The sequence below is a fragment of the Strix aluco genome, chromosome 1, assembly GCF_031877795.1.
Source record: "Strix aluco isolate bStrAlu1 chromosome 1, bStrAlu1.hap1, whole genome shotgun sequence".
Taxonomy (NCBI): Eukaryota; Metazoa; Chordata; class Aves; order Strigiformes; family Strigidae; genus Strix; species Strix aluco.
The window spans coordinates 127,983,713-127,997,781 of NC_133931.1; positions in this window are offsets into that span (position 1 = coordinate 127,983,713).

Below are 14,069 nucleotides of genomic sequence, written 5' to 3' on the forward strand. Positions count from 1 at the left end.
TGCAAGGTCTTTAAAATATGGAGAAAGCATAATAATAAAGGTTTTTCCTCTTCAAGCTTATTATTAAGCCAGAGAGGCCATTCGTTCTTTCAGTTCACATTTTAGCACAGACAGAAAAGTTAGGGTAGGGTTCTTTTCAAAGCTGTTGAAATAACACATTCTTGACTTTTTAACTCTTCTTGGCATAATTAAGAATTGTTTAAATTCTGGATGATGCTTTTCCTGCTCCCTGTTTGTTAGACATTGTTCCTCGCTTACTTTGTCCCACTGCACTCTGAAGTTCATACTGACATGGTAAGCAAGGCTGGCAATCAGTTGAAATACTTGAAAGCATTAAATGCTTTAGATTTATTTTCAGTTCATGTGGGATAAAACCTTTCTGTACCTTCTTCACAATTAGCCCTCATCCTTGGGCACTGTGCTCATTAGCATTGCTGATATTGAAACCCAATGGACGTATTCATTCAGATCTGGGATTATCCTTTATTCATGTTATGCCTTCTCATATATTGTCATGTCAATAAGTTGCAATGCTATCTTACAATATAATATTTCTCTCTTTAATGGGAGAAATTAATCTTTCACTAACAGCACCTTTCCATAATGCTTTTTGTTCTGGCCAGGATTTCCTTAATATTTCTATTATGCTTATACTAGCTGCCTTCAGGTCTGTATCAGTAATTTTAACACCTCCATTTTGTTGCCTTTGCCTTTCAGCAGTTCAGTTACTTCCTTTAAGAACTAGTGGATCTAGCCTTCTTTTAGACTATGTAGGCTAGACTGTCATCTTCATTTCATTATCTGTGTTGATTGCATATTTACTGTGCTCATCAACGTTAATATTTTCATTCCCCTTATTGTACTTTCAAATTTTCTCTGATAATCATTCTTCTATCTTACCTACTCATTTTCCTCTTTCTGCACACTACAGCCATGCACAGAACTTCATCTGCTTCCAGAGCTTCATCTGTTTTCCTTTCCCCCCCACAATGAATAACCAAGCTAATGCAAATGAGGCAAATCTCCTTCTAATTTCCATCTGTATTTCTTAATTTAAAACTCATCTCATTAACCATGCTAGCATTTGTCTCAGCTTGATTCACACTTCTTTGGGGCCCATGCATAGAGCAGATACTCATTTGATCACTAGCAGTCATTCTAACATTTTCTGATCCAATGGTATAGTTTTCCCACAGCACTAATTCTTGATCTTCATTATTTTGCTGTGCTTTTTCCTTTCTTTGAGAAAAATGGCAGGAATTTCAATGAAAATTTCCTGAGATTCCTTTTCTCTGAGATCGTCAGAGGCATCATCCGTAGTCCCTTTCATGTAAGTTTTATTTTGTCAGCTTTGCTGGTATGACGGATGGTCAGTGGGTTCTTCCTGACTCCCATGAGGGTGTTTTTCAGACTCCCATCCTCCTTTCATGGCCTTGTTTTTGTCACGTCCTTCTTTCTTCTATATGTGTTATAAGGACAGGCCCACTTATTTCTCCTCGTAAAAGCAAGGCAAACTAAATTAGGCAGATGAGAAAACTGATTCTTTTACCTTATTTTTTTGAATCAACCTCCTCATCTTTTCATAATATCATTCTTCTTAACTTCCTAAAATTCAGGGGCTCATTCTTGTTTCCCCGTACACGCCTTATTCTTTCCAATTCTGGTTCCAAGGCAGGGATTTGGGCAGATATGTGTTAAAATAGTGTCTGTCTGGTAAATCTCAGAAATTAAATGTTTTTAGTTGTTCTTCGAGAGAAGAAAAGGAAAGGGAGGATTTCATTTATGACACAGGCATTTTTATGAATCACATTCATTCTGCAGACCCAATATGCTCCTGAACCCCACACCATATTTGTGCCGTAGTCTCCACTGGGAGCCACAGAAACCCTTTAGGGAATGGGTTTTTTCCCAAAGGAATAACTGAAGAGTTAAAAAAGATGTAAAATCCACATCTTTATCAACTTTATGAAAAGCTTTGTATGCCACTGCAACTGCAGTAACAGCTGATTGATTAAGAAGACCTTATTTGAAGTTAAATAAATATTTTTCCATTTATAGACATTCTTATTTCATATTTTGATTTTATTTGATTTTATATTTTTTTTAAATCTTGATTTTTATTTCTTCCACACTCAATAGGTGAACAAACTGTCAACATGCCTTCTTCTGTAGCTAATTCTCCAGTACGGCAAATTGCAGAAGGCCAAGACCCTTCTTTTGGCATTACCAAACATGCAAATCATACTAAGTTTAGTGGGAGACATGCTTATATAGCGTAGCATTTTGTTAAAAGAATGTCCGTTGGGAAACTGGGATCATTGTGTGAAGTACTTTTAAACTTGATACAAACACGAAGATGTTTCCTTTATCAATTAAAGAGATTTAAAACAGAGTATTTCTTGCAGTGAGGCGGACAGTGGAAAAATGTAGAGAGATTAGTATTCATACTCCAGCATTGATGTCGGTGAAATTTTGGAAGGTGACATTTCCTCTCTGATGTTTTTTGTTACAGACGGTGTTTAAGTGTATGATTACATAAAAATTGTTTAGTTGCTGGTGTTCTTTCAGTTTTGACAGAAAGGAATCACTGCTTTTTCAGTTTTTTCCATTCTTTTAACTTAGTTGTTACATGTATTTGCATAGAACTTGTCACTACAGCACCTAACAATTTCAAGTCCCAGAAGATGCCATGTAGCATGTGCAGTGTATGACATTATTCATTATGTTGGTGGCTGAAGATTTTCCAGACTTCACATCTTAAGAAAAATCTAGCATTTGATGACCCATTTGAGGTGCTGACTTAGTGGGGGAACCACAGCTAACGTAGTATGAGTGTGATGAAGAGGTTGTAGAGGAAGATTTCAAAGTGGCTGGCCAAGTTAAGTGAAATAAACCACAGGAATAGTGCCTGCTGATTCCCAGTTGTCAGGAAAACTTCATTCCTGTAAGGTACAGAGAATTTCTGCCATTTCATGCTTGGAATATTGCTTTGGGCTTGTTCTTCTGAAGTGTAATTTTTTTGTCATTTTTATCTGGTTGGCTAGTCAGAAAGCACAAAAATCCAATTTTCAATGGGTGAGAGTAATGCTGTACAAGTGGAAAGATATACCTGCCTCATTAGAGGAGTAAGGTCTAAGTTTGTTGCTTGTATCCTGTGGGAGAAACAGTCACGTAGGGAGCATTTCTTGTCCTTGTGTAGGGTCCTGTTCTTGTTCAGGCTCCATCCACAGTCCGTAGAGAGGGATGTCACTGAGAATGTAGGGGATGGCTGCGTCTGTCTATGTGACTGTCTCCCTTCAATAATGCTTAAGCTTCTAAACACCTACACTTGGGGGTGACGAATCTCAGACTTGGTGCTTAACTTAGTGACTGCCCCTAAACACCCATATCTGCTCTGGAGCATGACAGTGTGCTGTTTTCTGCTATATGCTTCAAAATGACTTTTGGTGTCGAGATGTTACTGCAAATGTGTCAGACCCTGCGCTCTGGATGAATTCAACTTAACATAAGCATTTCAAGGAGAAGGAACCAAAGAAATGTCATTATATATACATACAGATGAGGAATTTTTTACCTGAGCATCAAGCAAACATACAGTAGAGACTAAGTTTTCTTATTTACATCCTCCACGTTATCAGCAAATCAACAAATCTAAGGATTGGCAAGAATTTGTTCTCATCCCATAAGAAGTGATTGCCATCTGCTTAGAGAAGGTACCAGATCATGAAACTGGCATCTTCTGTAAGATGCTGGTGAAAAAACTGCTGGAATATGCACCTCCTTATCCACTAACAGGTGTCATTAAGAGGATAGACAGACAGAACTGAAAGGGAAAAAGCAAAAACTACAAAGATATAGTTTGGCTAATTAACGAGTAATGGCAATACGACAACCACCTAGCAAAACAGGAATGCTGTGAGTACCTGGGAGGCGGCAAAAATGTGGTTAAATTCTTTGCATTGATTAGGGTAAGACTGTCTTGGTACTGCATGTGAAATGTGCCAAAGGGAATGTGACTGGATGTAATAGGATATAATTTAGTAAAGAGACCGTTTAGATCAATAACAAGACAACTACCTGACATTGAGATCTATACAACTGTGGAAGAGCTTTCTTAAAGAAATTTTAAAGGCTCCATCCTTTAAGACATTTAAAATTAGAATAGGATACATCAGGGAAAAAAAATCTATTTTGACATGAGATGTCTTTTTCTCTCACTTTCTTTTCTAAAGCACCCACAAGTATTGCTGTAATACTTGGGTGCTTCAAGATGGACTAAAGGGACTTTTATCTGTAATTTGTATGATTTTCTGATATGTTCAGCCCTCTGAGTAGCCTGACTACTTCTGTGATATGGCCTATTGATAATGGGTTTTCTCAATCTCGATAAACACTTCTTAAGTGAACCCTGTTGTGGGAACTATAACAGTATGTTTTTGTAATTTTATATCAGTGTATTTTCTTGATAAAATTTATAGTTTATGTGTTGTTTTAATTTATTGCCAGATTTATTTTTGTAAGCATGTCAGTTTTGCACTTACAAACAGTGTGAAAAACAGTCATCTTCATTTCTTCTTTTTCTTTTTTCTTTTCTTTCTATATGTAGGGTCTAGTACATGTGAGTTAGTAATGTTTAAATGTCAGGGTGAATTACCACTTGCTGAAAGGCAATAATTTACAATAGTTCTATCTTAGGAAGAACTGAAATGTTTAGTGTTATGGTAGTGTTAGGTTAATGGTTGGACTTGATGATCTTAAGGGTCTTTTCCAACCTAAATGATTCTATGATTCTATGGAGAAGTATCATGAGGGACTACTTCTGTTTATTTCCACTAGGTTTGAGAAAATGAACAAATAAGTTTCTAGCCTGAGTCTGGTTTTCATGTGCCTCTGACAACTTGCCTTGTTTTGAAGATACTGACAATTGAAAATAAATCTCCAGGTAATTCTCATCTCCAGATAGCAGGAAGAAAACCAGAAGCAGATGTAAGGAGAACTTGAATGTAAGAGGACTGATGATACAGAGGGAAAGCAATAGCAGCATGAAGCGAGGGGCTTGGGAGGAGGATAACAAATGTTCTGGGGAAATTCCCCCTTGTATTAATGTTACCTGCACGCTATCCAAACTGCTGCTTATTGAAAGGATGTTTTTAATACAAATGAAAATATGGTAGTGTTATGACTTCTGTAAACACTCGAAACTTCCAAAGCACCAGGTTTAAACTCAATTTGGGCCATTCCATCTTAGAAAACAAGGGCTGCAACCACCCCGGGAAAAGCTCCACTGCTCTGAGCCTCAGCAGGCGGTGGAGCCACCTGCCTCTGTCCTGGCCCTCGGATCTCACACCTGAGCAATCCACTCGCTCTCAAGCCACATTTGAAGCCATCCTCTTGTTGTTTACATGTTGAGCAACTTTTCCTTCCAGCCACTCTTGCTCCTTGGTCAGGTGGTTTTCACAGTAAATTGTTTCTCTGCCTCTCTCCATTCTGTTCAGTCCCTGTCCAGCCTCTCCATCCAGTCCCTTCAGCCTGTTGAAAGGGTGACAGCAGTCCTATTCTCCTTTTCAAAAATACATAGTGTCATTTCTTCCTTGTTTCTTAAACCCTACCCAAATGATTGCAAGAATTCCTTATATTGTAGTGTGCCAGTATACTTTTTCAAATATTCTTAGGAAGATTAGATTTTAGTATGGTAACTTTTATTAAAGCTCTGAAGAAAGGTGGAGAGACCTCACCAGTTCGTGTGCTGATTATAAAATATAGACTTCATCTAGCTTACTGCCACCTAAAAAGCAGAAGGAGAAGCTATCTGTAATTTCTGAGTCTTAACCTTGAGTTCTGTTCTGCCTGGTGTCTGTGCAGCATTATTTCTAACTTTGCAACAATCTCACTATGATTAGGTAATCAAAGGAATGGAGTATACTTGACATACTATGTTGTTATTCTATGCTGTAACACTGCCATGTCTTCTGATTCACTCCTTCTGCTTGTAGAATCCAATTCTCCGTTACTTATTTTTTTATTTTCTGTGCTCATCTAAAGCCTAACATCTTCTTCTAGCTATGTTCATGTGTATATTCCTGGACTTAAGATATATAATTTCCTACTGTACATTTTCTGTGTTTCGTTTCTTTGGCTTAGTTTTTGTGTTCTGTCTCTTCCCTTATTAAGCTCTCTGCTGTGGGTGACTTGTAGTTTCCTTTGGATCTGAAGTATTTCTGTTTCAGTAATATAATATTTTTTATTTTGATGTTGCTAAAGTTTACTGCAGATATTTTCCACAGAATGGTTAATAAGCTGGCCTCCTTTTCTAAAGATTTAATTCCATCCTAGAATAGGATGTTTAGTGAAAATCAGGATTTCCTGACGGCCAGCCATTTTGTTTAACTTTGACACTATTAAGGCAGAATGTTGTTTATCTAGTATTAATAAGGTGTGTTTGGTTTTCAGTTAATAATAAATTATTTATCAAATTAGAAGCACAAATTAAAGAAGTTGAAACTTTATGACCTTTAATTAGAGCTCAGCAAATATTGATACTATAATTAGATATGAACAGATTTCCAACTCATGGTAATGCATGTCAGGCCCTGAGTTTGCATGTTTGCTTTAGAAGCTTTTACAAAAGCTGGGTCTGAGACTACTTTGTTAACTCATGATTTTATCTTTGTTTAAAACCCATGGATTTACTAAGCCACAGAGATGACCTTTTGTTGAAATCTGAAGTGTGTCTTAAGACAGAGTCCTGTTGGAAGGATTTACTGACAACTAGCAATGAACAAAGCTCTGATCAGTTATTCCAGCTAAGATCTCATCTATACTCTGCTGTCCAGCACGCAGATTTTGTATTAAACCTCTAAAAAAGAACTATGACATGGAAAGTACAGCTGACCATTTTTCTGCTTTCCTGTTTCCATGGTTCTTTCAAGGGACAGCAAAGGCTGAGGAGAGGAAATTCTGTTGTAAAACTTGCCTTTTTTTCTCTCTTACATAGAAAAACCTTTGCAGCTTTATGGTGAGAACTGTCGAATATATTTTATACTATGTATTATTATTATTTTTCAGTACTACAATGCAAAAGATTTTTTTAAAGATAGAACTATCAGTACACTAATGTTTCATTGTTTTCATCTATTTATGAAATTTAAGCCTATCCAAATTTAATCATAAGAGCTCTTTTTGTTTGCTGGAGGGATTTTTTTCTCTTGAGTTGTTTTTCTAAAAAGATACTTTAGTATATTGCCACTATAACTGAGTATCACTAATGTTGGTTGTAAAACTTTTCACAGCATTGTCAAGGTTGGAGAGGCCTATCGATTTTACAAGTTTCGGAGTCTGTGCTAGGAAACATGTTTAATAAACCTCATTTTTTTTAATCCCTTTGAATCCATTTGCTTTCAAAGCTAAGCCTTTTAAAAGTTAAGGCTTTCAGAGGTATGTAAAATAATTTGTATCAGCTCTTCAGTTGAAGTACTTCAGTTGGAGTACTGTGTTCAGCGCTGGGGCCCCCAACATAAGAAGGATGGGACCTGTTGTAGCAAGTCTAGAGGAGGGCCATGAAGATGATGAGGGGGCTGGAGCACCTTTTCTATGAGGACCGGCTGAGAGAGTTGGGGTTGTTCAGCCTGGAAAAGAGAAGGCTCATGGGAGACCTTAGAGCAGCCTTCTAGTACTTAAAGGGGGCTACAGGAAAGATGGGGAGGGACTCTTTATCAGGGAGCGTAGGGATAGGACGAGGGGTAATGGTTTTAAACTGAAAGCGGACATATTTAGATTAGCTATAAGGAAGAAATTCTTTCCTGTGAGGGTGGTGAGACACTGGAACAGGTTGCCCAGAGAAGCTGTGGCCGCCCCCTCCCTGGAAGTGTTCAAGGCCAGGTTGGACGGGGCTTGGAGCAACCTGGTCTAGTGGAAGGTGTCCCTGCCCATGGCAGGGGGGTTGGAACCAGATGATTTTTAAGGTCCCTTCCGACCCAAACCATTCTATGATTCTATGAATGCATTGTCAGCTTTTTAAGTGCAAGGCATATGATTACTACACATGGTTTCCTGTGCTATTTTCTGTGCATGGTTAATTCAGTCCCTAAAAAACTAGCAATATAGCTACTATTATTTTTAAGGGCACTGTCATTTGCATAAATTCTTAGAGATAGCTGAGCTAGTACTGGCATAGGTTTTTAAGAAAGAAAGAAACAAGAACAAACAAACCATGATCAAATTATAAAATTAATGGAGGAAAGGAGTATAATAGAGGCAATATATTTACATTTTAATAGAACATTTGATGGTGTCTTTCTCAAAAGCTTATTTTAAAAGAGCTCATTTCAGGCTGCCTCCTGCATTTAAACTTAGGAGTATGGAAATACATTGTCAGTTGTTAATGAATTGAAGGGAAGTGTTCAAATGAGTGCCACAGGGCCTGTGTTGGGTTTATTTTTACCTGCTCTCTGTATTGACTCTTTGAAAAGAGGGAGACGATGCACTAGGGACTGCTGAGAGAACAGAAGTCATATTGCAGTGCCATGCTTGCTGTGTTAGCAAGTGGCTCCCCTTGCCCTGCTCTGGAGCCGGAGGAAGGAGTGCATTCCATGCTGCATCCAGGCAGTCCAGTGGATGCTGGGGGCTCCTGACTGGCACAGAGCTGCTGTCTCCCTGGCAAGCCAGGAGAGGAAAAGAAAGGAAATGAGAGCACTTCAGGCTGTGGCAGAGCAGTGCTGTGTATGAAGGTGAGTAACAGGCTAAAAGCATGAACCTTAGGGCAACTTTGGAGGATGGGCAGTTCAGAGGCAGCCTGAGTGTTGGGCCTGAAGACCAGGGAGCTCTGCAGCGAGTGGGCTGTGTTGACAGCGGTGGAAGGAGGATGCTGGTGGTCCTTTGCAGAGCCTATGATTAGACTCTGCTGGTTAGATAGAGGAGGAGGGAACTCTCTTGAGTGCACAGAGTCTGTAAATGGGCCTGAGCTTAATGGAACAATAAATAAGCTATGGCAGATACTTTATACATGGCAGATTACCCTGGGAAAATAGCAGTGTATTACCTGACTCTCAGTGCTTATAAAGAGTTAGTAAAGGGCATATGTAATCAACCTAGCCCTCAGGGTGTGGTTTGCAGTCTGATTGTTGCCAGCTGGTGGGTGTCCAGCATTCAGGAATTGTTCTGTCCAGATAATCGGAGAGAGCAACCCCAAAAACATTGCACTTGGAGGCAGATCTATAGCTTAATTGGCCTCTAAACAGGGAAATGAGGGATCAGAAAAGGAAACTAGGTATTAGAAAAAGAATGCTAGTTAGATATGAATGTCTAGTAACTAGTAATGTAAATGCTGGTAGGAGTTACATGAATAATCAATTCCTATTTTCCTGCTTTACTTGCTATTATCTCACATTTAAGTCTGAGACAATTGGTGTTGATTACCAGAAGAGAAGTCAAAGTAGGTGAAACATACATCAAGTCCTACTCAAGATCTGTATAAAATATGCCAGGCTTTCTCCACAAAACTTCAGGTCAACGTCAGCACTTGGGAGGAGTAAATGATAAATTCAGAGTTTTGAAGCAGAGATGCCATATACAGCTGAATAAACAGCCAAGCACCTTTTCTATGTATTGTGATCTAGCCCGCAGTTGACTGTCAGAAAGCAGAGAGAGGCCATTTCAGTGAGAATTTTTATAGTCATATGAAAATGAAACATATCTATTATTTATTCTTCTTCTCTGAGCACCTGTAAAATTAAATAAGATTAAAAATCCCTGAAATATTTATTGATACACATGACAGCTGGAACCTGTAGTATGGACAAGTTCTGATCATCATATAGGTGCTATTCCTTTCGTTTTGTCCCTCAAAAAGAAGCAAGACTGGAAACATCAAACTTCAGAGACCTGGAGAACAGAATACACAGAGAGAAGCCAGAGAGCTTCCAGAGAGCTCTCTCTTCCTAAGCTGATTCAAGTTTAAAGTTTTATAAGCTTGAATGCAATAAGAGATTAATTTCTAAAATTTTATTTCTCTTACAATCTATCACTCTGTAATTCTTGGCTATTTTTCAAAGAGACAGCAGCTGTGTGTTGTGTACAAAGACTTTATAATTGCACTGGTTTGCTGATAGAGCTTCAGTTCTTTTTTAGCAAAGCTGGACCTGTGATTAGTTCTGAAAAACTGAGCTTAACTACATTGTCCATATTTTACTACAGATAGAAAATTCAGAATGTGGGATAAAGCAAAATTTGGGGTTGTGATGACAACACCTGTTTTATGGCAATGCCATAGAAAGACTGTGCTGTTGGGTTTTTTAAATTTACATGAAAGCACATAAAAATTATAATCACAAACAACTCAAATATAATTGAATTGTGTATAATAGAAATTTTACTTGTAACATTCATCATGTATTTCTGAAATAGATTAATAGAAATAAACAGTCCAGAAAAATCTTCAAGTGAGAAGTGAAAGGAAAAAACATGATTCAGAAATTACTATAGGGTTCATTGCAAGGCATCATTGATGTAGAAACCTACTAGCTGAGTTCATTGTCTTGGGTTGTCTTTTTAGTTGGTGGAAAGGAGGAACTTTAAGGACCTAAATCCACCTAATTTGTTTAACTCCTACATGAAATTAATTTCATCCTAGATAACATGATTGTATTTACTAGATCGTTGATGACTATAAAGGATCCCTTGGGGTGACAGGGTAAGATAGATATCTGGATTGTACAAATCTGCTCTTGGTTTGATGGATTCTACACCAGTCTTTTCAGTCTTCTGTTTTTTACTTTCTCTTTTTTTAAAAATAAAATCACTTTAATGCTTCTCTAATCTGTCTCATTACCTGTCACAGTTCTGTGAGTCTAGGCTACAAGGAACCTCATTCTTCACTGACCCTCTGTACTTTAGATATTATTTATAGAATTTGTTTAAAGCTGACATAAAGTGCTACTGTTCATACTTGGGCACAGTCTTACCATCTGTACATTTGAGCAAGATTTGTCTGGGGATCTCTGAAAGTTGGCCTAGAGAGCTGTAAGATATTATTTGAGCTTTTTATCTAGTATCTCTATTCAGAAGGTATACATATGAAACTCAAATACAGAATGCCTGACATTTGTAGGATATTTTTTCCCCCAAGCAGATAATCTGCTGTTTGAGTTCAAATCTTCTGGATAGCTCAGGATTTGAGTCAGAAGACTTAGCCAAGCAATTTTGTTTTTTCTTTTTGCATTACTTCTGAGTTCCTTATTAGTTTGTTTTTTTTCACAACTGCTTTTCTGCTAATATAACTTACTCTAAGGAGGGGAATATAGCTGTCTTACAACCACAGAAGAACCTACCTTTGAGAATTATCTTTATGAAATGAAACAAAGTCATACTTTTCTATGATTTTATAATAAGAAAATACACTACAGAATATTACCGTATATAACATACAAATTTCTAGTAGTCTTATCTTGAAATTTTCTTATAGGTCAGTTTTTTTATATATGACAATTCCCATACATATTTTTTATATATGACAATTCCCATAAAAGCACTGCATATAGTGATTTTTGAATGTTTGCCCTGTAAGATTTGTCTTGGTTTTGAATTAACAATTATAATTCGCATGTGGTTTTCCATTTATCACAGAAATAGTCTGCTTTGTCATGCTGATAAACTTTAAAAAATTTACATCTCCATGAAACTCCAGACAGTAATTTTCTTTCATTTTTAGAGTAAGAATACATTTTAAAATACTGATGTTTAATATAAATTATACACAGTGATGGAGGTAAACCAGATTTCAGTCAACCTGATTTACCTCACATCTGTAACTAAAAAGTTGCTGTTAAAGTCTAAAGAGACACGGGCATGTAAAAGTGGAATACATAGTCAGAGGCTCATATACTATTTGATAAAATCATCTGATTTTGAGTCCTAGTGTTTGTGGATAAGGGTGTAGATTCCTGATCATACATTTTCTGGAAAAGCCAGCAAAACGAAACTTGAATACGTTAAGAACTACCTCGTGTGGTTGTCAGTTCACATGGTCAGTGATAAAGCCTGAAAGTTTTCACTAGGGCTATTCACTTGTCATTAATACTGTCACACTGAAACTTCCCATTTCACCCTCGACATGTGTCCTCAGGAGTTTAGTAAAGCCTCAGCCCCCAGCCTGCTGCACAGGTACATTGAGACTTCTACAGGGACAGTTCCCAGTGCTGAGAATAAGGACAGTATAAATAGCATCCTTTGTGGTTTTTTTCTCGATGTTTTATGGTACAGTGCACAGGTTAGTATTAAAAGGTAGACATTTGTCTGCATGGTAGCATTATAGATATCCTAACCATTTTCTGTACTAAATTTGGGAAAACAATATGATTTCATTTAGTGGGTCGCAATTTTAGGTAAAAGGCTTTAGTGTTGTTGCATTAGTGTGATTATGTTTGGGGGTCTGCACACATACAGTTGTAAAATTGGGTAAATATGCTTTTAAAAATATTTAAAAAGCTTATTACTTTCCCCATTTAAAAAGTGTATTATATACATATTTTGAGTCCTTGAACACCAGGTTTCTGCCAAAGGCAAGATTTTATGGTTGAGTTATATACTGAAATGGGAGATTGTAATGGAAATGCATATTCGTGTTTATCAGTTGTGGCCAGAAGATGCACACACAATTAATTATTAACAAACCAAGGGAAAAAAAAAAAGAAGGTCATTGACTAAACAACACCTAATCTATTTAACTGAGCCCTGTTGCATATTGCTAGCTGAGCTGGCCACTTGTTAAACTGGCCATATTGTTCTTTGGGTGGTAAATTGTACAGAACCCCTTGGCTTAGTGGTTCAAAAGATCTGTCAGGAAGAGTTAGCTAGTGGTAAGCACACTGTAGATCAATCTAGATAGAGGAAATTAATCCTGGATTTTTAAAATATATTTGGAAGTTAATGATGAAAATTGAACATCTAACATTTGTAACTTTTTATTCAAAGTCAGTAAAATATATGATTTGAAAATGATTCTTCTTTAAGTAGTTATTGCTACAAATTTGGTTGAATATCTTACAATATTTGTGTCAAAAATCATTTATCTCAAATCCCAGACCATCTTTTACATGTAAATGACATATAGCAAGTGTCCACTCGAAAAACTTAAGCCTACAAAGTGACACAATGGATCTGTGTAAGAATTGCATCTCCACCCCCAATTCGAGACAGTATAAGAGAAGTGATGACCGGGTGCCTTTTCTTGAGATCTCTTTCCCAACAGGCAGAATTCCCTTGCGCCATTTCCCTCCTTCTCCTTCCATCCATTCCTGTCCTTCTCCTTCCCGTCTCCCCCCATTCCTCCATCCCCAGCATCACAGCTGACAATACAGATGTACAAGTCTATATTTCTCCTGGCTGTGGAAGTGTGGAAACACACAGGCTCTGAAAAAGGCATGACCCCAGGAGTAATATTTCTGCTTGCTGTCTTTCCTCCCAAGTAATGTCCACACTGAACTCCCAGGACTAATGCCCTGAGGAAAGGGGCTAGTTCTAGAGATGTGGCATTGATGACCTTGCTGTACAGAGGACAGACCACTCTAAACTAATAGCTGTTATACCTGCTAGTTCTGCATACTAAGTGCATACAGCGATTTCCTAATGGCCATGCTGCCACAAGAGTCCTTCCAGTAAGGGTGTGTATAATTGAGTTATATATCATGATGAAATGACGCAGGGGAGATTCTTGTTCTTGGGGAAGATGCAGCATTTTTCCTTGAAAGAGCCTGTCTGGTTACATCTCTGAGGATGTGTGGTAGGTGTATGATGGGTAAAAAATCTAGTTGTATACTACATTCTGTGTTACCAGTTGTCGTAATATTGTATATCAATATTCAGTGTTTCTCCTAGAGCCCCAGTTATGAAATCAGGTTGTTTTCTGAGAAGCCAAACTTCCCTAGAAAATAAATAACCCTTGCTATTGTGGAAAAAACTTGGAAGGAAGAATTGTAAGGTCTTTCTTGAGAAGATAAAGGATAGCATTGATTATTGTCTTTAAATCTCATGATTTTTAGGCCTATTTTTTAGGAGCTGGGGAGGACTTGATAATA